Source organism: Hyperolius riggenbachi, chromosome 11, assembly GCF_040937935.1.
Source record: "Hyperolius riggenbachi isolate aHypRig1 chromosome 11, aHypRig1.pri, whole genome shotgun sequence".
Lineage (NCBI taxonomy): Eukaryota > Metazoa > Chordata > Amphibia > Anura > Hyperoliidae > Hyperolius > Hyperolius riggenbachi.
The window spans coordinates 201,014,450-201,038,133 of NC_090656.1; the positions used below are offsets into that span (position 1 = coordinate 201,014,450).

Genomic DNA, 23,684 nt, shown 5'->3' on the forward strand with positions numbered 1-23,684 from the left:
GAACATTGGTAGCAAAAAAAATTCTTATATTTTTATTTTCAGTTATACAGCTTTTTCTTATAACATTGCATCATTCTCTAATATTTGCAGTTTACACATTACTCAGCATTCTAAATGTTTTTACAGAACAGGCAGTGAACTTTTGACCTGTCCTGAACTGTTCTCTGCAAAAGAAAAACACAATACAGCTGAGATAACCTAATCAGAAGTCAGAGCTCTCCACAACTTTCAAAGTTCAATGGCTATTTGCATAGGTAAAAACTGAAAAACTGGAGTTTCTTAACTCTTCCTGTACTGGAAACAAATATTAGACTTATGTCTCTGCTCCTAATGCTTTATTTCTTAGCTGTACTGCACAACCAATACATTATATCATAAAAAAAAAATTCGCTTCAGTTTCTCTTTAAAGACAATACAACCTTCCACTGTGGCAGATTGCTAAAATACGTAGTAGGGCAGCAGTGTAGAAACTAGCTTCTCAGCCCGAACAACCGTCTCAGCCGAGTTTCCTTTAGGATGTGCATAAGGCTTTGTTTTTGGAACTTCAACTAGTTGCAGCCAATTTGTCATAGTAAATTTTAAGATTTTTATTAAAAAAGAACTCAAAATGTACTCATAAAAGTACATTAATAAAACTAAATAAATATTTTCAAGTGATAAAATCATGAAGGACTGTTTGGGAAGGATGAGCAAAAAATAACGAGTTGCTGGCTGGTTCACAAGATTTCCATTAACCACTTCAGCCTACAGTGTCAAAAGTCGTATGCATCCGAGCAACGTTCACATCCCATTCATTTGCCAATAACTTTATCGTTACTTATCACAATTAATTGATCTATATCTTGTTTTTTTCTGCCACTAATTAGGCTTTCTTTGGGTAGTACATTTTGCTAAGAATTTATTATTTTTTTTAACAGGAAGATTAAGAAAGAAATGGAAAAAAATTCATTATTTCTAAATTTTTGGCCATTACAGTTTAAAATTAATACATGCTACCATAATTAAAACTAATGTATTTTATTTGCCCATTTGTCCCGGTTATTACACCATTTAAATTATGTCCCTATCACAATTTATGGCGCCAATATTTTATTTAGAAATAAAGGTGCATTTTTTCAATTTGTGTCCATCACTATTTACAAGCTCATAATTTAAAAAAAATATAATAAGATACTCTCTTGACATGTATATTTAAAAAGTTCAGACCCTTAGGTAACTATTTATATTGGGTTTTTTTTATTGTAATTTTTTAATTTATTTTATTAAAACTGTATTTGGGTGATTTTTGGTGTGGGAGGGAAACAGATAATTTTAAATGTAAAATAATGTAATGTAAAAAATGTATGTGGGTGTAGTTTACTATATGGCCACAAGATGGCCACATTCAAAAAAAGTCCTGGAAGCGTACGATTACGCTTCCAGGAACTACAAGAAGGCCGTTGGTTTTTTTTGCGGGGGACTTAGAACGGTGAATGGAACGGCAGGCAGCGGGAGCGCGCGTGGGCAGCGGCAGCAGCACAGTCTATCTGGACGGATACATCCGTCCAGATAGACTGAAGTGGTTAAAACCAGTTAAAGACTCAAAATGCATCAAAATGTCTTGTCAGCCCCTGTTAATGGCAAACGGACATTTTAATACATTGCTCACCACTGCCGCCGCCATGCACACGCACACCCACCAAGACACTTCTGTGATTGGTGAACTGGGAACATGTGCTCCCTAAGCCAATCAAAGTGCCTGTAAGGGAATGATCATGGCTTCAACAAGAAGCCAATGATCTTTCATATAACAACACTGCCTGGGTGCTTTGAACTCTGTTCAGAGCACACAGAATAATGTATGTGAGGGCATCTAGTGGTAAAAAAAAGAAAAAGACATATATATATATATATATATATATATATATATATATATATATATATATATATATATATATTACTATATAAATTAAATAAAATAAATTAAACCCTCCTTCCCCACTCCCCTGCCTCCCATAGTTACTAAAAGAAAACACTCGTAAAAAGAAAATTTCAAAAAATACATAAATAGTTACGTTAGGGCTTTTTTTTAAAATTATGTATGTCATGAGGGTATATTACTGTAATATTTGCAAATAAGAGTTTGTAATAATTTATTGGGTACAAAAAAAGTGTGAGTTTTATTTACAGTAGCATTGTTTATTTTAAAATTATAGGGGGTTGAAATGGAGAAATAGTGCATTGTTTTCCCGCAGTATGTTGATAAATGTTGTTGGCTACAGGGTAATATGGTAAAGATTGAGGGGTTTGGTGAGGGTTGGTATGTACAGTGGGTGGAGGTTGGAGTGTACAGGGTGTGAAGGTAACGATAAGAGAGAGGTAAGACTTGGCATGTATAGATATAGGTAGGGATTGGAGGTAAGGATATGTGTGGTGGAGGGGGTGAGGGTATGTCCAGGGCAAGAATGATTTAGGTATACAGTTGTAAAGGTTGGTTTGAGCTGTGGATAAGTGTTGGTGTGTGGGGTTTAAAGGATGGTGTTGGCAATGTATGTGGAGTGTAAGGGACAGGTTGTGTAGAACTGGCGGTGTATGCTGGAATTTATTACCGGAGTTATGCTTTAAGGGGATGAGTAGAATTCATTTGGGTTGCCTGGGAGGGGGACACTGTAAGGTCAATGATTGCAGAGGGGCGGGCCTGGATAGCCAGCAGCAGATGTGGGTAGTGATTAGAGCTGTAGCTTGAAACATGCAGAACTAGTTCACTGAGCCGTCCCATCACAGGTGCAGCCCATGAACCTCACCGTGGAGGAGCTCTGTGTATAATGACACCATGAGCAGACACAGAGCTACAGGTAATACTCTCCATCTCTCCTCCATCCCTGTAACAATATCCAGCAGGGATTTCTTCTCTGGTGACTATTCCTTCATCGGGCTGCCTCTGTATGCTTATTCATGTTTCTGCTGTTATTACATAAATAAGTGTCTGGGCATGCTTCATGGATTCTGCAGGTTGTCTTGGGTTTTACATTCCTTGTTTGGGTCAGTTTTCGGGATTTCGGGAGTCGGGATTCAGTGGAGGTGTATAAAAGGGATCTTCAGCTGTCTGCTTTTTTTGTGCCACTTGGATCCAAAAACGTGTTTTTTTGTCAAACGGTGGGAATTGCTCTTGGTAATGTCTGTCAGTGACCAGTGAGGGAGGATGTAGAGTCTACCGGCCACTAGCCCCCTTCACACACCCCTTGTTACTCTCACCCAGATGTACATTGTGGATTGTATAGCTTCATCCTGAGCCTTTATTGTTAGCTGGACGGTCTAACCTCTACCTGTAGAGGGTGTCTGGAAACGTCTTGAAAATTGGCAATATTCTTCTATTTGCATTTAGTCTTTGAAAGGCATCATTAATACCAGAACAAATCTGGACTGGCTAACTGAGCTGCCTTGCCTGACTGTGTTCATTTGATAATATACCGTGTGTGTAGCAAAATATAATCAGTTCCTTTTCTGATAGTGACATGCAGCTGTACTTCCAAGACTGTTCCCCAATCCTGCTAGATGTGGCATGCTCCTTTCAAATAAGTTTAAGGCACGGAATACACTTGTTTATGCAGGAAAGCTGTAGTTTTCTGCTATGTGGGTTTTTTCCTGCCTTTGCTTTTTCTTGTTTGCTTTCTATGCGGATTTCCATTTTACATTCTTAATAAATATTCATTTTTAACTAGTGAAAATTATATATATATATATTTTTTTCTCTTTTTCCTTAAAACACATCACAAACGCATGTGAATTGCACACGGTTTTTATGTCCCATTGGGAATCATAGGATGAGAATCACATGCGATTCTCATAACGTATGCAGGAAAAATGAACTTGCTGAGAGCTTTATTGCTGCGGCCCACAGAGTAACATTATGCGCGTTTCCACAAGCGTTTTCTGTTCTGCAGCAAAACACGTGATTCAAATAAGTCTGTTCCCCACCTAACTGGCTGGACTTTTGATGATGATCCAACTAAAGAGCTGATAGTGTAAAGAGGTCCATAGCAGTGATGAATGCCAATATTCTTTTCACATTAATTTTCAAGGAAATAATGTAAAATTTGACTTTCCAGTGAAAATTACTTTGAAAATTTTTTTGGGGCGTTTTTGCAAATTTTTACACCGAGAAAACAATTGTTTCCTTTGACCATTTAGCGAAAATATAAATGTATTATCACGAATATACAGTATTCTCGAAATACAAATAGCATTTTCGATGCGAATATGACTGACGAAAGTTTGCATGCAACACTGGTCCATAGAGATGGTGGAAACATAGTAATAGGGAAAGGCGGTACTGAGAGGGTCGCCAATTAAAACTGCTGCCAAACACAAGTCAGCTATCCGGGCAAGTGAAAATATTCAGTTACTAAGGAAGTGGTACATGAATATAAGACAAGACACAGACAGGCCAATGAATAACAATAATAGTAACACAAGACACAGGGGAAAGGATAAACATTCTTTATTATCACTGCATATTTACCGTTTAGCGTTGTCACTTTTTATGCAGTGCATTGAACAACGTCTATTTGTCACCTGTTGTCCCTCAGGCCGGTTTCACACTGCTAATCAGCATTTCTTTTGCATTATGGTGCGAGGGTCGCATTGTGCTGCACCGCCAAAAACAGCCTTCAGGGATTTCCATGGCAGTGCGTGGTAATCCCCGTCTGGTGGCAGGCCAAGCAGGAAGTGAGGCCCTCTAGCGCTCACTTCCTGTGGCCAAAGAAAAGAATTGCGCAGAAGTGTAATGATAAAATACGCTTCCATGCATGCGTGCCGCAGCGCTACCGCGCAATTTTTTTTTAATATGTATGTCGCCATAGACTTACATGACTTCTAGTCCGCCGCACAAGTAGGCGGTAACGTAGGAATGCGCTCCCATCGGGGTTTGCGGTAATTACGCCACTTCCGCCGCATCACATCAGTCTTAAAGACCCCATACACTATCACTGGCGTAGCATTTGCTTGCGGTAAAAACATTCCCTACCACAGATTGGGCATGGCCAATTACTGAGCGGTACGTGTCTGGGATTGAGGAGGAAACTTAGAGAAACATGGAGATTACATACAAGCTCCATGCATATAGTTTTGTGGCTGCGATTACAGCCCAGGACTCCAGTGCTGCAAGTGGAGAGGGCTAGGGACTGTGCTGCTATATAGTCATTTTCTCCATTACTCCACCCAAAACTGATTTTTTTTGTTTGGGGGAGGTTGAAGAGTCAAATGACCTTATGGTTTGTAAAGTCTCTTGGGGACACATGATGAGGTCTCACATCTGAGTTCCCAGCTCTACATATCTGCTGCATTTCTTTATCAAATGCTCCTTCAACACTGCTGGATTTGTTTATTTCTCAGAGATCCTAGTGGTGAGATCTCTGCCCATATAGGGTCCCAGCTCTGCACAGCATACATGCTGCATGCTACTTTTTACTGTACTGTGTATGGGCACCATTAGGCTGAGTTTCCATCGATTACTGCCCGTTCCCCCACATGCAAATTTAGCCAATAAAGTCAATATTTTTATATAGGAAATGTCCGTACAGCGCTCACTCCCCTATAACAACAATCCCAACTTACTGCCAGAGAACAATAGTCCGAATTTCTTCAACTTTTCAATCCAAACACAAGTAATGCAAAATACTCTCACCGACGTTCGTGGCTGATTTCATTACAGATCAGCAGGGTAAGTATTTTCAGATAATCTTGCTCTAGCGATCACCCTTCTTCCTATATACAGTATAGCTCAAACACAGAAAATGCAACATAACATAGCGTAATCCAGTTTTCCTTTAAGGATGGATCCCCCTCACCAAACACCACCATATGAGATCCTCTGTGCACCATACCTGTACACACGGTGCTTTTATATCAGAAGAAATACATGCTCACCAGAAATAGTGGCTGATTAATCCACAGATCAGCATAACAAGCTTAATACACTCCTTTTCAGATTTCACTGTCCAAGCTTCCTTCAGTGTATGCCTCAAAGAGAAACAGGACATACCATAGCGTAATCCAGTGTGAATCCTATATTCCAATCACCTCCACCTTTTCATGCAAGGGAGTGAAATCTCTCCACACCCCCTATGATGTCAAGTGCACCCCACCGCAGTGACAACAGAATAGGTAGAATGCAGGCTCACCGCAACAATTTGCTGCCCATTCAGGATCAGCACATAGCGCTTTTTCATATATATATATATATATTTTGTACTCTTATGCTGGGAATACACCATATGTCATTTCGGCAGATAGATGGTTCGCTACATAATTTCCGACATGTCCAATCTTAGTTTCGTTTTTCTGATCGATTTCTCATAGAAGTGAATGGAGATAGATAAGAAAATCAAGTGGGAAATCGAGCGGAAAAACGAATTGAAAATCGATGGGAAGTAAAATCGACCGTAGAAACGCATCATGTATTTCCAGCATTAGTACTGTACTAGAGATTATACAGTAAATCAAGCTATTGCTTTAAATTCAGGTGTCCTAGGTCTACTTCTTGTTCTATGGAATAGCTATGTGTGACTGGAGAGTGTAATGGTTAAGGGCTCTGCCTCTGACACAGGAGACCAGGGTTCAAATTATAGCTCTTCCTGTTCAGTAAGCTGTACCTATTCAGTAAGGAGTCATTGGGCTAGTCTCCCTAATACTGCTACTACCCACTCAGCGAACCCCTAGTGGCTGCAGCTCAAGTGCTTTAGAGAAAAGCGCAATATACAGTGGGTTGCAAAAGTATTCGGCCCCCTTGAAGTTTTCCACATTTTGTCACATTACTGCCACAAACATGCATCAATTTTATTGGAATACCACGTGAAAGACCAACACAAAGTGGTGTACATGTGAGAAGTGGATCAAAAATCATACATCATTCCAAACATTTTTTAAAAATAAATAACTGCAAAGTGGGGTGTGCGTAATTATTCGGCCCCCTGAGTCAATACTTTTTAGAACCACCTTTTGCTGCAATTACAGCTGCCAGTCTTTTAGGGTATGTCTCTACCAGCTTTGCACATCTAGAGACTGAAATCCTTGCCCATTCTTCTTTGCAAAACAGCTCCAGCTCAGTCAGATTAGATGGACAGCGTTTGTGAACAGCAGTTTTCAGATCTTGCCACAGATTCTCGATTGGATTTAGATCTGGACTTTGACTGGGCCATTCTAACACATAGATATGCTTTGTTTTAAACCATTCCATTGTTGCCCTGGCTTTATGTTTAGGATCATTGTCCTGCTGGAAGGTGAACCTCCGTCCCAGTCTCAAGTCTTTTGCAGTCTCCAAGAGGTTTTCTTCCAAGTTTGCCCTGTATTTGGTTCCATCCATCTTCCCATCAACTCTGACCAGCTTCCCTGTCCCTGCTGAAGAGATGCACCCCCAGAGCATGATGCTGCCACCACCATATTTGACAGTGGGGATGGTGTGTTCAGAGTGATGTGCAGTGTTAGTTTTCCACCACACATAGCATTTTGCATTTTGGCCAAAAAGTTCCATTTTGGTCTCATCTGACAAGAGCACCTTCTTCCACATGGTTGCTGTGCCCATGACATGGCTTGTGGCAAACTGCAAACGGGACTTCTTATGCTTTCTGTTAACAATGCCTTTCTTCTTGCCACTCTTCCATAAAGGCCAACTTTGTACAGTGCATGACTAATAGTTGTCCTATGGACAGAGTCTCCTACCTGAGCTGTAGATCTCTGCAGCTCGTCCAGAGTCACCATGGGACTCTTGACTGCATTTCTGATCAGCGGTCTCCTTGTTCGGCCTGTGAGTTTAGGTGGATGGCCTTGTCTTGGTAGGTTTACAGTTGTGCCATACGCCTTCCATTTCTGAATGATCGCTTGAACAGTGCTCCGTGGGATGTTCAAGGCTTTGGAAATCTTTTTGTAGCCTACTTTAAATTTCTCAATAACTTGATCCCTGACCTGTCTTGTGCGTTCTTTGGCCTTCACGGTGTTGTTGCTTCCAATATTCTCTTAGACAACCTCTGAGGCCCTCACAGAGCAGCTGTATTTGTACTGACATTAGATTACACACAGGTGCACTCTATTTAGTCATTAGCACTCATCAGGCAAAGTCTATAGGCAACTGACTGCACTCAGATCAAAGGGGGCCGAATAATTATGCACATACCACTTTGCAGTAATTTATTTGTAAAAAATGTTTGGAATCATGTATGATTTTCGTTCCACTTCTCACGTGTACACCACTTTGTATTAGTCTTTCACGTGGAATTCCAATGAAATTGATTCATGTTTGTGGTAGTAATATTACAAAATGCGGAAAACTTCAAGGGGGCCGGATACTTTTGCAAGCCACTGTATATGTTATTTGTATCACGGTTGAAGTGTGCAGTGGTTGATTCTCAGGAGAGAGGGCTCTCATACAGCAATCTGTGCATCAGGTTTTTAGACTACACTAGAATGGACTCAATGCCAAAAGTTAAGTTAGACGTTAATAAGCTCTTGGATGAGAGCCTGGCACAAGGAGAGCAAAACTGTCCTAACTATTTTTGTGGCCAGAAATACTGTCAGGGATATCTGTTGTGAAAGTAATATGAAGGCGGCCATCTTCATTCCCTTTTAAATAATTCCAGTTGCCCAACTGTCATGCTGATGTTTGGGCTTCAGTAGTTGCTGAGTCACACCTGGAACAAGCATGCAGCCAGCAGAGTCACCCCTGGAACGAGCATGCAGCCAGTGGAGTCACCCCTGGAACAAGCATGCAGCCAGCAGAGTCACCCCTGGAACAAGCATGCAGCCAGTGGAGTCACACCTGGAACAAGCATGCAACCAGTGGAGTCACACCTGGAACAAGCATGCAGCCAGTGGAGGCACACCTGGAACAAGCATGCAGCTAGAGGAGTCACACCTGGAGCAAGTATGCAGCTAGAGGAGTCACACCTGGAACAAGCATGCAGCCAGCAGAGTCACTTCTGGAACAAGTATGCAGCCAGTCACACCTGGAACACGCATGCAGCCAGTGGAGTCACACCAGGAACAAGCATGCAGCAGTGGAGTCACACCTGGAACAAGCATGCGGCCAGCAGAGTCACACCTGGAACAAGCATGCAGCAGTGGAGTCACACCTGGAACAAGCATGCAGCCAGTGGAGTCACACCTGGAACAAGCATGCAGCAGTGAAGTCACTTCTGTAACAAGCATGCAGCCAGTGGAGTCACACCTGGAACAAGCATGCAGCAGTGAAGTCACACCTGGAACAAGCTTGCAGCCAGTGGAGTCATTTCTGGAACAAGCATGCAGCCAGTGGAGTCACTTCTGGAACACGCATGCAACCAGTGGAGTCACACCTGGAACAAGCATGCAGCTAGAGGAGTCACACCTGGAACAAGCATGCAGCCAGTGGAGTCACACCTGGAACAAGCATGCAGCCAGTGGAGTCACACCTGGAACAAGCATGCAACCAGTGGAGTCACACCTGGAACAAGCATGCAACCAGTGGAGTCACACCTGGAACAAGCATGCAGCCAGTGGAGTCACACCTGAAACAACCATGCAGCTAGAGGAGTCACTTCTGGAACAAGCATGCAGCCAGTGGAGTCACACCTGGAACAAGCAAGCAGCCAGTGGAGTCACACCTGGAACAAGCATGCAACCAGTGGAGTCACACCTGGAACAAGCATGCAGCCAGTGGAGTCACACCTGGAACAAGCATGTGACAATAGAGTCACACCTGGAACAAGCATGCTGGCAGTAGTCACACCTGGAACAAGCATGCAGTCAGAGGAGTCACACCTGGAGCAAGCATGCAGCTAGAGGAGTCACACCTGGAACAAGCATGCAGCTAGAGGAGTCACACCTGGAGCAAGCATGCAGCTAGAGGAGTCACACCTGGAACAAGCATGCAGCCAGTGGAGTCACACCTGGAACAAACATGCAGCTAGAGGAGTAACACCTGGAACAAGCATGCAGCCAGTGGAGTCACACCTGGAACAAGCATGCAGCCAGTGGAGTCACACCTGGAACAAGCATGCAGGCAGTGGAGTCACACCTGGAACAAGCATGCAGACAGTAGTCACCCCTGGAACAAGCATGCAGGCAGTAGTCACACCTGGAACAAGCATTCAGCTAGAGGAGTCACACCTGGAACAAGCATGCAGCCAGCGGAGTCACTTCTGAAACAAGTATGCAGCCAGTAGTCACGCCTGGAACAAGCATGCAGCCAGTGGAGGCACACCTGGAACAAGCATGCAGCCAGTGGAGTCACACCTGGAACAAGCATGCAGCCAGTGGAGTCACACCTGGAACAAGCATGCAGCCAGTGGAGTCACACATGGAACAAGCACGCAGCCAGTGGAGTCACTTCTGTAACAAGCATGCAGCCAGTGGAGTCACACCTGGAACAAGCATGCAGCAGTGAAGTCACACCTGGAACAAGCTTGCAGCCAGTGGAGTCATTTCTGGAACAAGCATGCAGCCAGTGGAGTCACTTCTGGAACACGCATGCAACCAGTGGAGTCACACCTGGAACAAGCATGCAGCTAGAGGAGTCACACCTGGAACAAGCATGCAGCCAGTGGAGTCACACCTGGAACAAGCATGCAGCCAGTGGAGTCACACCTGGAACAAGCATGCAACCAGTGGAGTCACACCTGGAACAAGCATGCAACCAGTGGAGTCACACCTGGAACAAGCATGCAGCCAGTGGAGTCACACCTGAAACAACCATGCAGCTAGAGGAGTCACTTCTGGAACAAGCATGCAGCCAGTGGAGTCACACCTGGAACAAGCAAGCAGCCAGTGGAGTCACACCTGGAACAAGCATGCAACCAGTGGAGTCACACCTGGAACAAGCATGCAGCCAGTGGAGTCACACCTGGAACAAGCATGTGACAATAGAGTCACACCTGGAACAAGCATGCTGGCAGTAGTCACACCTGGAACAAGCATGCAGTCAGAGGAGTCACACCTGGAGCAAGCATGCAGCTAGAGGAGTCACACCTGGAACAAGCATGCAGCTAGAGGAGTCACACCTGGAGCAAGCATGCAGCTAGAGGAGTCACACCTGGAACAAGCATGCAGCCAGTGGAGTCACACCTGGAACAAACATGCAGCTAGAGGAGTAACACCTGGAACAAGCATGCAGCCAGTGGAGTCACACCTGGAACAAGCATGCAGCCAGTGGAGTCACACCTGGAACAAGCATGCAGGCAGTGGAGTCACACCTGGAACAAGCATGCAGACAGTAGTCACACCTGGAACAAGCATGCAGGCAGTAGTCACACCTGGAACAAGCATTCAGCTAGAGGAGTCACACCTGGAACAAGCATGCAGCCAGCGGAGTCACTTCTGAAACAAGTATGCAGCCAGTAGTCACGCCTGGAACAAGCATGCAGCCAGTGGAGGCACACCTGGAACAAGCATGCAGCCAGTGGAGTCACACCTGGAACAAGCATGCAGCCAGTGGAGTCACACCTGGAACAAGCATGCAGCCAGTGGAGTCACACATGGAACAAGCACGCAGCCAGTGGAGTCACACCTGGAACAAGCATGCAGCCAGTGGAGTCACACCGGAAACAAGCATGTGACAATAGAGTCACACCTGGAACAAGCATGCAGGCAGTAGTCACACCTGGAACAAGCATGCAGCTAGAGGAGTCACACCTGGAACAAGCATGCAGCCAGCGGAGTCACTTCTGGAACAAGTATGCAGCCAGTAGTCACGCCTGGAACAAGCATGCAGCCAGTCTAGGCACACCTGGAACAAGCATGCAGCTAGAGGAGTCACACCTGGAGCAAGCATGCAACTAGAGGAGTCACTTCTGGAACAAGCATGCAGCCAGTCACACCTGGAACAAGCATGCAGCCAGTCACACCTGGAACAAGCATGCAGCAGTGGAGTCACACCTGGAACAAGCATGTGGCCAGCAGAGTCACACCTGGAACAAGCATGCAGCCAGTGGAGTCACACCTGGAACAAGCATGCAGCCAGTGGAGTCACACCCGGAACAAGCATGCAGCCAGTGGAGTCACACCTGGAACAAGCATGCGGCCAGCGGAGTCACACCTGGAACAAGCATGCAGCCAGTGGAGTCACTTCTGGAACAAGCATGCAACCAGTGGAGTCACACCTGGAACAAGCTAGTGGAGTCAATCAGTGGAGTCACACCTGGAACAAGCATGCAGCAGTGAAGTCACACCTGGAACAAGCATGCAGCCAGTGGAGTCACTTCTGGAACAAGCATGCAGCCAGTGGAGTCACTTCTGGAACAAGCATGCAGCCAGTGGAGTCACTTCTGGAACAAGCATGCAACCAGTGGAGTCACACCTGGAACAAGCATGCAGCCAGTGGAGTCACACCTGAAACAAGCATGCAGGCAGTGGATCACACCTGGAACAAGCATGCAGATAGAGGAGTCACACCTGGAACAAGCATGCAGCTAGAGGAGTCACACCTGGAACAAGCATGCAGCTAGAGGAGTCACACCTGGAACAAGCATGCAGCTAGAGGAGTCACACCTGGAACAAGCATGCAGCCAGTGGAGACACACCTGGAACAAACACGCATCCAGTGGAGTCACGTCTGGAACAAGCATGCGGCCAGTGGAGTCACACCTGGAACAAGCATGCAGCCAGTGGAGTCACTTCTGGAACAAGCATGCAGCCAGTGGAGTCACGTCTGGAGCAAGCATGCGGCCAGTGGAGTCACACCTGGAACAAGCATGCGGCCAGTGGAGTTACACCTGGAACAAGCATGCGGCCAGTGGAGTCACACCTGGAACAAGCATGCGGCCAGTGGAATCACACCTGGAACAAGCATGCGGCCAGTGGAGTCACACCTGAAACAAGCATGCAGCCAGTGGAATCACACCGGGAACAAGTATGCAGCCAGTGGAGTCAGTTCTGGAACAAGCATGCGGCCAGTGGAGTCACACCTGTAACAAGCATGCATTCAGTGGAGTCACACCTGGAACAAGCATGTGGCCAGTGGAGTCACACCTGTAACAAGCATGCATTCAGTGGAGTCACACCTGGAACAAGCATGCAGCCAGTGGAGTCACACCTGGAACAAGCATGCAGCCAGTGGAGTCACACCTGGAACAAGCATGCAGCCAGTGGAGTCACACCTGGAACAAGCATGCAACCAGTGGAGTCACACCTGGAACAGGTATGCGGCCAGTATAATCACACCTGGAACAAGCATGCGGCCAGCGGAGTCACACCTGGAACAAGCATGTGGCCAGTGGAGTCACACCTGTAACAAGCATGCAGCCAGTGGGATCACACCGGGAACAAGTATGCAGCCAGTGGAGTCAATTCTGGAACAAGCATGCGGCCAGTGGAGTCACACCTGTAACAAGCATGCATTCAGTGGAGTCACACCTGGAACAAGCATGTGGCCAGTGGAGTCACACCTGTAACAAGCATGCATTCAGTGGAGTCACACCTGGAACAAGCATGCAGCCAGTGGAGTCACACCTGGAACAAGCATGCAGCCAGTGGAGTCACACCTGGAACAAGCATGCGGCCAGTGGAGTCACACCTGGAACAAGCATGTGGCCAGTGGAGTCACACCTGTAACAAGCATGCGGCCAGTGGAGTCACACCTGGAACAAGCATGCATTCAGTGGAGTCACACCTGGAACAAGCATGCAGCCAGTGGAGTCACACCTGGAACAAGCATGCAGCCAGTGGAGTCACACCTGGAACAAGCATGCAGCCAGTGGAGTCACACCTGGAACAAGCATGCAACCAGTGGAGTCACACCTGGAACAGGTATGCGGCCAGTATAATCACACCTGGAACAAGCATGCGGCCAGCGGAGTCACACCTGTAACAAGCATGCGGCCAGTGGAGTCACACCTGGAACAAGCATGTGGCCAGTGGAGTCACACCTGTAACAAGCATGCGGCCAGTGGAGTCACACCTGGAACAAGCATGTGGCCAGTGGAGTCACACCTGTAACAAGCATGCGGCCAGTGGAGTCACACCTGGAACAAGCATGTGGCCAGTGGAGTCACACCTGTAACAAGCATGCAGCCAGTGGAGTCACACCTGGAACAAGCATGCAGCCAGTGGAGACATCTGATGTGCATGTTGGGCTGTACATTCTAACCTTTCTGTGCTCTGTCCAACCTAAGAAAATGTTTATCTGAAGTAAATTTTTTGCTGACCAGGACGAGGTAACTACAGATCCCAGCATTCTCTGCTGAGCATTGTCTGGGGAATGTAATACTCTGGCAGACAGATATGGTACATGCTGTCCAGCCTGAGCCAACGAGAACAGCCAGAGAGCAGCTCTGCATTCCTGTGCACATTGCTCAGACTCGATGATCTGTGCCAATCTCTGCCCCAGGTGAGAGCCCTCGGCCAGGACGCGGCTGACGTCATTCAGCCATTTCACAGTACTGCTGAAGTGGTGACAGGTCATGCCAGAACTTGTCAGTTGTCACAATCAGTGACTCCGTCTCTAAGCCAGATGTACTTACACTGTGATATTCCTGTGTCTGCGGTCGCCTCCATGTAGCAGGGGGTCCCTCTGCTCCGGCACTGGTATGTAACGTGGTCACTTCATAAATAAAGGACAATAGCGATAAGAATACAAGCTGTATTGCTAGTGTATGCTTGCACTTGTAGTTGTTTTGTTGTAATTTTATATTGCGAGAATTGTATGTATTGCTGTGCTGTATTTATTGCTATATGTAATTATGCATCACTAGATGAGGGATCTCCAGTTCTTACATTCCCCAGAGTATTACATTCCCCAGACAATGCTCAGCAGAGCATGCTGGGATCTGTAGTTACTTCTTCCTGGTCAGCAAAATAACTTCAGATAAAAATTTTCTTAGGTTGGACAGCGCACAGAAAGGTTAGAATGTACAGCCCAGCATGCAGATCAGATGTCTTCACTGACTGCATGCTTGTTCCAGGTGGGACTCTACTGGCTGCATGCTTGTTCCAGGTGTGACTCCACTGGCTGCATGCTTGTTCCAGGTGTGACTCCACTGGCTGCATGCTTGTTCCAGGGGTGACTCCACTGGCTGCATGCTTGTTCCAGGGGTGACTCCACTGGCTGCATGCTTGTTCCAGGGGTGACTCCACTGGCTGCATGCTTGTTCCAGGGGTGACTCCACTGGCTGCATGCTTGATCCAGGGGTGACTCCACTGGCTGCATGCTTGTTCCAGGGGTGACTCCACTGGCTGCATGCTTGTTCCAGGTTGGACTCCACTGGCTGCATGCTTGTTCCAGGTTGGACTCCACTGGCTGCATGCTTGTTCCAGGTTGGACTCCATTGGCTGCATGCTTGTTCCAGGTGTGACTCCACTGGCCGCATGCTTGTTTTTCAGACCGGTTTTCCACTTTCCTATGCTTTAACATTGAGGCAGAAATGCCTCAGAAATCTAAAAAATTGAGGCAGAAACGCCTCAGAAATCTAAAAAATTCTGCAGCCAGAGTTTGCGTTTGTGGAAAAAACAACCTGCTCTGGTGTTCAACATCCCATTCACTTTCATTAGCCAAGCGGTTTTCCCCCTGCAAGCGTTTTAAAAAACGATCCAGAACCGCCCTGGTGTGCACCGCGTATATCAAAAAAGGGCGCCTGGAAAAAAGGGCGCGGGGTGTAGCCGAAATTAGAAGTTTGAATGCAAAACCGTATTTTTCGTTTAAGAGGTTATAAACGATAATTTAGTGCTAAATACGTTAAATAAACGGAAATGAAATGGCAAAATACCGTCTATAACAGTAAACGAATTCTGAAATGAAACGTCAAATAGCATCTATAGCAAAAACGATATTTACACTTGTATTAAGCATAGTACTAGAATGGTAGATTTTACAGGTATTTTACTGCAATTATACCTAACTTTGGGGTCACAGATATCTCACCTTATCCCTATCCCTCACACCTAGACCCCCCTTTGTGTAAATACACATAATGTAATAAATTGTATATATTACATATATTGTACTATAACTATACCTAACCTTACTCTCATACAGAGCCCTCCCTGTACCTATCCCTAACCCCTAGACCCCCCTGGTGGTGCCTAAACCTAAGATTCCCCTGGTGGTGCCTAAACCTAAGACCCCCCTGTTGGTGCCTAAACCTAAGACTCCCCTGGTGGTGCCTAAACCTAAGACCCCCCTGTTGGTGCCTAAACCTAAGACTCCCCTTCTGGTGCCTAAACCTAAGACCCCCCTGTCGGTGCCTAAACCTAAGACTCCCCTGGTGGTGCCTAAACCTAAGACTCCCCTGTTGGTGCCTAAACCTAAGACTCCCCTTCTGGTGCCTAAACCTAAGACCCCCCTGGTGGTGCCTAAAACTAACCACCACCCTGGTCCTAACCCTCCCTGTACCTATCCCTAACCCCTAGACCCCCTAGTAATGCCTAAACCTAACCATCCCCACTGCACAAAACACGCTAAACACATATAAACAATAATATATTTAATCCTTAAAATACTTCACTCCAAATAACATGAATAAAATAATTTATATATTTGTAATAGAATAACTAGCCTTAAAATCACGTAGAAATCTTTAAATAACAGTAATTTGTAATAGAATAACTAGCCTTAAAATCACGTAGAAATCTTAAAATAACAGTAATATTTAAAGCGATATTTTAGTAACTATAATCAACGCATTAGAAGTGTAAAAACAAAGTTAATACCATAAGCGATGTATTTCTAATACAATCAGCTTTAGAAACGTTATTTAAGCATTATACATATGAAAACGAATTTTAAATGATAAAAGAAGTGTAAACTAAATTTTAGTTGTTAAAGTTTTATAAGCGCATTTTTATAACGAAAAAAACTAGTTAAAACCCATATAAGCGAAATTAACAAACGAAAAAATAAGTATAATACAAAGTCTAAACGAACTTGTAAACAATATTTGTTATAAACTTTATCCTGTAAACGAAAACCGTTGTTAACACGATCCCTGTAAAACGCTATTTCTCGTGCGCCCTTTTTTCCTGTCGGGCGCCGAATAGCCGATATTTTGCATTGCAGTCTATGGCGGCGCCCTTTTTGTCCACTATCCCTGTGCGCCCTTTTTTTACTAGTTCCGGTGTGCACCAGCCCTCTGTCTGTTTTGTGATGAGCGGAGAACAGACCAAAAATGTCCATTTTCAGCTCAAGTGGGAACACAGCCTTATGGTGCCCATACATGGTACAATTTTTTTATTTTTTTCTACTAGATAAATTTCGTTCAATTATTCCGTTAGATCCAATGTAAAGATTTTCCCAACATGTCCGATCAGATTTTTATTGAAAAACAGGATAATCATTCATTTTTCTTGAATGAAAAAAAGAGATTCTTTTTGACTTTCATTCAATTTGAATGTTTTGATTGAATAAACGGGAAAATCAAACCTTTTTATTGTGCCATGTATAGGCACCATTAGCGGCAGAGGATCAGCAGGACAGCCATTAGATGTTGATAAGACTTCTGCCGTCCTAAGTACCCAGCTCTGCACAGCTGGACAAGAACAAGCCCTATATAGTACACATTTTCAGACTAAAATCTGATTAGATTAGCCGCTTGCTTGTTTCAGGTGTTTGATTTAGATGCTACTGCAGCCAAAGAGATCAGCAAGAATGCCAGGCAACTGGTGTCGTGTAAAAGGAAACATATCCATATCACTCTCAATTCAGGTTCCCTTTAATCTCTTCCCAAACGCCTGATGCCAATAGGCGTTGGGAAGGTGGCAGCCCCAGGACCACCTAATGCCGATCGGCATCAAGAACAGTGGGCTGAGATTAGCGGAGATTGCGCGCTTACACACTGGAGTGACGGAGCGGAGCTCTGTCAACAGTCAGTCAGCAGCGATCGCCGCCAGCAGACTGAAAAATAAAAAACCGGACCTTTTCTTTGTACAGCGTTGCAATCTAATGCAGCGCTGTACTGGGGACAGCCCTGTCACTCGGCTGTCCCCTGGAGGGAAAGACAAAGGATCGCTCTCATAGGCTGATGCCTATGAGAGACGATCCTGCTGATTGGATCTCGGGGGAAGGAAGAAAAAAAAATTGTCAATTTTATAAAAAAAAACAAAAAAACCCCCAAATGAATAAAAAAATAATACTGCCTGGAGCAGCGATCAAAGCTCTTCAACAGAAAGCTCTGTTGGTGAGCAGAAAGGTAGGGGGGGGGGGGGGGATGGGATTCATTTGTGTGGTACCTCGTTAGGCTCTGCAGCGAGCTGTTAAAGCTGCAGTGTGCTGAATTGTACAAAATATGGGAGCCTGTGGTCGTTAAGTGGTTAAAGGAAATCTGTAACATTGGTAAAAAAAAAAAGTGTTTCACTTACCTGGGGCTTCTGCCAGCCCCCTGTAGCCGTCCTGTGCCCGTGCTGGTACTTAGCCATCATCCGTTTCCCCGCCACGGCTCACTTTTCAGTTTCGACGAGTTGTATGTCGACGGCCACTGCGTCTGAGCAGCCCTGGCCGCGCGCATCCTCGTATGCACTACTGTGGCCAGGAGAGTCCTGCGCAGGCGCAGTACGAAAAAAATCTCTACTGCACCTGCGCAGGACACGCCCGGAGACGGTAGAGCGAATGAGGCAGCCAGTGACTGAAGGAACAAAAATGAGCCCGGCACATGCACAAGACGGCTGCAGGGAGCTGGCAGAAGCCCCAGGTAAGTGAAATTCTTATTTTTTTACCCACATTACGGGTTTCCTTTAAGATCTGTGCTGTATCGGTAATCCTTGTCTGCAGCACTCCTCCATCTAGCTCCTTATCCTGCACCCTGTCAGGCCTGTCGCTCATTCACCAGGCATTGTGTGACCACCTGTGTGACCAGCTATATTCAGCGTGTCAGTGTGACGGATCACTTTGCGTCTGTGGATCCGGCTCATTGGCTGTCAATGCGGTGAGCTGAGATGCCAGCGATTCCCCAGCATCTGCTGGGATTGAACAATGATTGAACAGTGATTGAACAATGGCCTCTCAGGTTACAGCCCGGCAACAGCCAGAAGTCTCGCTGAGTTTCTGTGTTTTGCTGGTTGCCTAGAGTGGAGTGATTGTTTTGTGACCCTGTGGAAATGGCATCCTGTGCCTGCCATTGTGCCGTCACCTGTCCGCCTGTCATTGTCCTGTCCGGCTGCAGGTGGGGTCCTTCCTGTCATCTGTCAGGCGGGGATGGCCTGCAGGCTTTGCTGAACAAGCAGGATCTCACCTCATGCCGACGTTCTTCTAAAGTCAAACGCCAGGGGCAAGTACTGGTTTATAAAGCATGGGAAGGCATCAGGTCCTTGGTTGGATTTTACCGCTGTCCATATCTCCACTGAGATGTTTTTGTAACTTCCTGTCGGTGGAACCCCTCTAGAACTTAGAGGAAACGTACTTAGGGAGAGGGAAGAGGGTACTTAGGGAGAGGGTACTTAGGGTGCCTAGGGAGAGGGAAGCCTCTGGATCCCAATGGTTCTTCACTCACTGTCCTCCGGTCTACTGTTACCGCCCATGGACTCTCCAGCTCCTTCTTTGGCAGGCGTAACAGTGCTGTAGCTGCGCCAGCATGGCTGCGCATGCGTAGTAGCTCAGGCTTAGTGTGCAGGTATAGCCGTACTTATGCAGTACAGCTGAATTCGTACTTGAAGAGGAACGTGGCCCTGATCTGATTACCGACAAGCCCTTGTCAGTAATTTTTGGAGGGTCCGCGAGCAGCAACGGTGGACCGGAGGATGCCATGGGGAGTCTCATTAGGATTCAGGGGCTTCCCACTTCTTAGGTAAGTATGTGATTTTGTACCCAACCTTTGGCTCAAGTTTCCTTTATAGCCAAAGGCAACTGAAATTGAAATAAAACCGAGATACTTACCTATGGAGAGGAAAGGCTCTGAGTCCTAGAGCCTTCCCACTCCTCTCACAGCCCACTCATTCCAGCGCTGTCACTTAATTCCAATATGCCGCCACGGGAGGCTTTGTAAGTCTTCGGGAGCCCAAGTGGATCCGTACTGCACATGTGTGAGCACACAACAGATTGCACTCACACAAGCCCAGTATGGAGCCGCCTGTCTTCGGGAGCACTTGGGACCAATCAGTCAAATACTGCTCACAAGGGTGACAGTGCTGGAACGAGGGGGCCAGTGAGAAGAAGTGAAGGCACTATAGCAGTTGTAGGGAACCTATGGCTCGGGAGCCAGATGTGGCTCTACTGATGGCTGCGTCTGGCTTACAGACAAATCAGCAGTTACATTGCTCAAGCAGCACAGCTTAGTGTGGCAGCGCAAGTAACATTTTCAAAGTAGGCAGGCTACTGCTGTATCCTGCACTACTAACTTACTCGCGCTCCACCTAAAACGAACGGCTGCTCCAGTTGTCCCACCCTGGACCCTGTCAGGTCCAGTGACTTTGTAGGACGAGATCCCCACACTTTGATTGGCCCAATAGGCTGTCTTCACTTGACAGGCAGCCTATTGGGCCAAAGTGCGGGGATCTCATCCTATAAAGTGAATCAACCCACCAAGTCAGCTGGCTAATTGTACAAGCTGTTAGTCGGTATTTCTCCTGTCTGGCTATCGGGGAAATTGCTGATGTTGCTGAAACCCAAGGAAGTTGAAGACGTGTCTGACACTTCCGCTGCCCGGCGGATCAACTGTATACACATCACCATGGCAACAAAGACGTGAGCCCTCTGCTGCGTATGCACACTGTCCCAGCTTGAAACATATTGTATGGCTCTCACAGAATTACTTCTTAAACTATGTGGCATTTATGGCTCTCTCAGCCAAAAAGATTCCTGACCCCTGCACTATAGGATCCAGAGCCTGACATTCTCTTTAATGGTTTCCATGTAAGCCCTGTAAGTTCTCAGGACAGGAAATACAACTATTGAATACTTCTTTTCTCTACAAGTAGAGATTTCGTTTTTTGCTGTGTGTGACATTTAGCCCCAGGAAGTGAGGTCATGTTCTCCCAATACCAGAGGAAGGGAACACTGATAACCCTAAAATGTTCTGATCACCTTTCCACACAATCCAAATCTGAAAACAACTTTGTATTTTCAAGGATGGACTTCAATTCTGAAGGAGGGCATACATTGCTCCATTTTCCCATTCAATGGACAGTTTGATTAGATACATTTATTGAATCGGGGTTAATTAATTATGGTCCACTCTGCTTAATCGATAGAAATTGTCCGATATCTGGTTGAATCGACCCTTTTACTCATTCAGGCAGGATGGAAAATATTGGTCGAACGTGAAGAAAGCAGCTACTGTTCATTTGATTTTCAACGACACAGAATCAATCTTTATTTTCAGAGCATGGAGGCAGAACATTGTTCAGATCGATTAGTGAAGGAGAATCGCCAGGATCTTGCAGGGCCACTAGTTGATTTACTTTGCATCGACCACCCTGTTTTTGATCACACAGTGAAGTGCTCGGTGGAAAATCGAGTGATGTATGGATACCTTTAAAGCCTTCTTATCACTCCTGTATATTTGAAATCCAGCCAGCCAGCAGATTGCATAGAAGAAATACAGATATGGAAATCGTCTCACCAGACAAGATATTATTGGTCATTGTTCCCTGCCAATCCTGTGACTGGGATAGCTGTACATTGTCTAGCCAGGCAGCACAAGTCTAGCCAGGCAGCACAGCCAGCTCCCTGACCTGACCTTTATCCTGGGCACTGCAGCAAATGCAGAGGGCAGTACATGCTTCTTCATTGTGCTGATGCTTCACCACTGCACCCTGTCCTGATACTGGACAGGTGAAACCCAGCTTTCTCCAGCAACTGTAATCAAAGTTATCTCTACCCTCCTGCGCATGCACTAGGGATCTTTTTATCTGCATATGCCCATACAATTACTGCTGCCTGTACAGACCCATCGCTAAGACAGAGGCTAGCTATGCATTCTGTTGCTATGGAGAAAGGTGGCATAGGGTGGAGTGGGAGAGGAAAACAGTGGCCTAGGCCTGTGCTCGGACAACATGATTCACCAGTCCGGATGTTTCGATGGCACATAGAAGGGCGCTGTACTGGACACACGCTAGATTCTTCTTGGCAGAATAGTAACTCGCCACCCCCAGTAATTGTGGGTTTCGTAACACATCATTACAATCTTGTTTTTACAAAGCTGGGATCAGTGTTGTGGCTAGAGATTATGTGACGCCATAACAAGGTTTTTATGGGGTCGTTTTTTTTTTTAACCTCCTTAGCGGTAATCACGAGTTCAGCTTAGGGTGGAAAAAAACAAGGCAGGAGCATTATCCCCCAGCTGAACTCGTGGTAGCCGCCGGGAGGTCTATGCAGAGCAATGCGTGCACCAGACGCAAGCACCCTTGAAACCCGTTGTCTGTCTTAAGTGCATGAATAAAAAGTACACTTACCTTTGTGGTTTGTCCTTTAAGGAGGTAAGATCCATACACTCCTAAATACACCAACCTGTTATTAGAATCATTAGGGTGCCTCCAGCAGAGTATCTTAGATCCTGGTTTAGGTAATTCTCTGGGAATTTACTAACGTATACTCCTAACTAGGTATCTACTACTGGCAGAGGGTATGGTGAGTATGATTGGCCACTATCCTGAGCATCCAGATATAATATGGTGTCATCGGCATAGATGTAGGCACTCTTGAGCAATGCTCCTATCCTATGGATATGGGTCTCATGCAATCAACATTGCATATAGTCCATTGAGATAAAGTCAGAGGGTGGAGGAACACAACAAAGTTAATGATGAACATATCGAGTACCACTTTGGCCCCTCTGCTCCAGGGACCCGTGGCAGCTGCTATGACTATTGCTAAGCCCCTGGTTGAGATGCATTGTAAAATGCAAACAAAAATAGTATGGCATGATCATTTAAACCCTTTATTTAAATGAAATAGAACAAATTACCAGATGGAATGTTGAGATGTTATGGTTTTATGACATATATCTGCTTATTGTGAACTTGATGCTAGCAACACGTTTCAAAAAAATTTGGGACAGGAAAAGCATAGGACAGGAAAAGTTGTGTAGCGCTAAGGGTAGGAACACACTAGGCAGAATCGCATATGCGTTTTTCCATAGCACATAGTGGAAAACGCATATGCGATTCTGCCTAGTGTGGTCCTACCCTAAAAGAAACACCATTGGGTGCCTAATTAAATGAGTTACCAGTAAATGACACATTTGTATTGTAATCAAGGCTAAAATTAAAAATGCAAGCCTATTGCATTATCAATCAAAGCTTCATTTAGACATATTTAAATCATGTTTAAATACAATGTCAGTACAATAATTCACACGGATGGTTTTACAGTGGATGAGCTGCCACCATCCTGTCATGTGACCAAATTATCGCAATCAAGCAGATGGCTGTTATGCTGGGGATACACGGTACGACCCGGCGGCTCGATTAGCCGCCGGATCGACTCCCGGCGCGAGAGTTTGTTGCCAATGCTTTGTAAAGGCTTACAGGCGCATTTATTTAAGGGAAACCTGAAGTGAGGCCTGGAACCCACTACAAAACACTATCGCTAATCACAATTACTAGCGTTTTATATGAGCAGTTTGTAAGCGATTTCATGAGCGTTTTAGGGAGTGATTTTAGAAAGTATTTTCAATTTGCCAGCGGTTGTGTAGCGGTTTGCGATTAACGTTTTAAAGAGAATCTGTAACGTCAAAACGTCCTCTGGGGGGTACTCACCTCGGGTGGAGGAAGCCTCAGGATCCTAATGAGGCTTCCCACGCCGTCCTCCGTCCCTC

General features: G+C 45.6%; 1 protein-coding gene and 1 long non-coding RNA gene across 5 annotated transcripts in view; one reads left to right on the plus strand and one right to left on the minus strand.

Moving 5' to 3' along the window:
* Window positions 1-23,684, plus strand: part of STK33 (serine/threonine kinase 33) — a 170,336-nt gene that overhangs the window by 61,438 nt on the left and 85,214 nt on the right. Inside the window, exon 1 of one of the 4 annotated variants that reach the window (XM_068260765.1) lies at window positions 14,416-14,529. The exons of the other annotated variants lie outside the window; for them this stretch is intronic. The gene's annotated coding sequence lies outside the window, so the exon portion shown is untranslated. Of the gene's footprint in view, window positions 1-14,415; window positions 14,530-23,684 lie in introns of those variants that run through there. 4 annotated transcript variants of the gene reach the window in all.
* The window catches only part of LOC137538533 (uncharacterized), an 834,068-nt gene that overhangs the window by 116 nt on the left and 810,268 nt on the right, over window positions 1-23,684 (minus strand). The window lies entirely within an intron of this gene.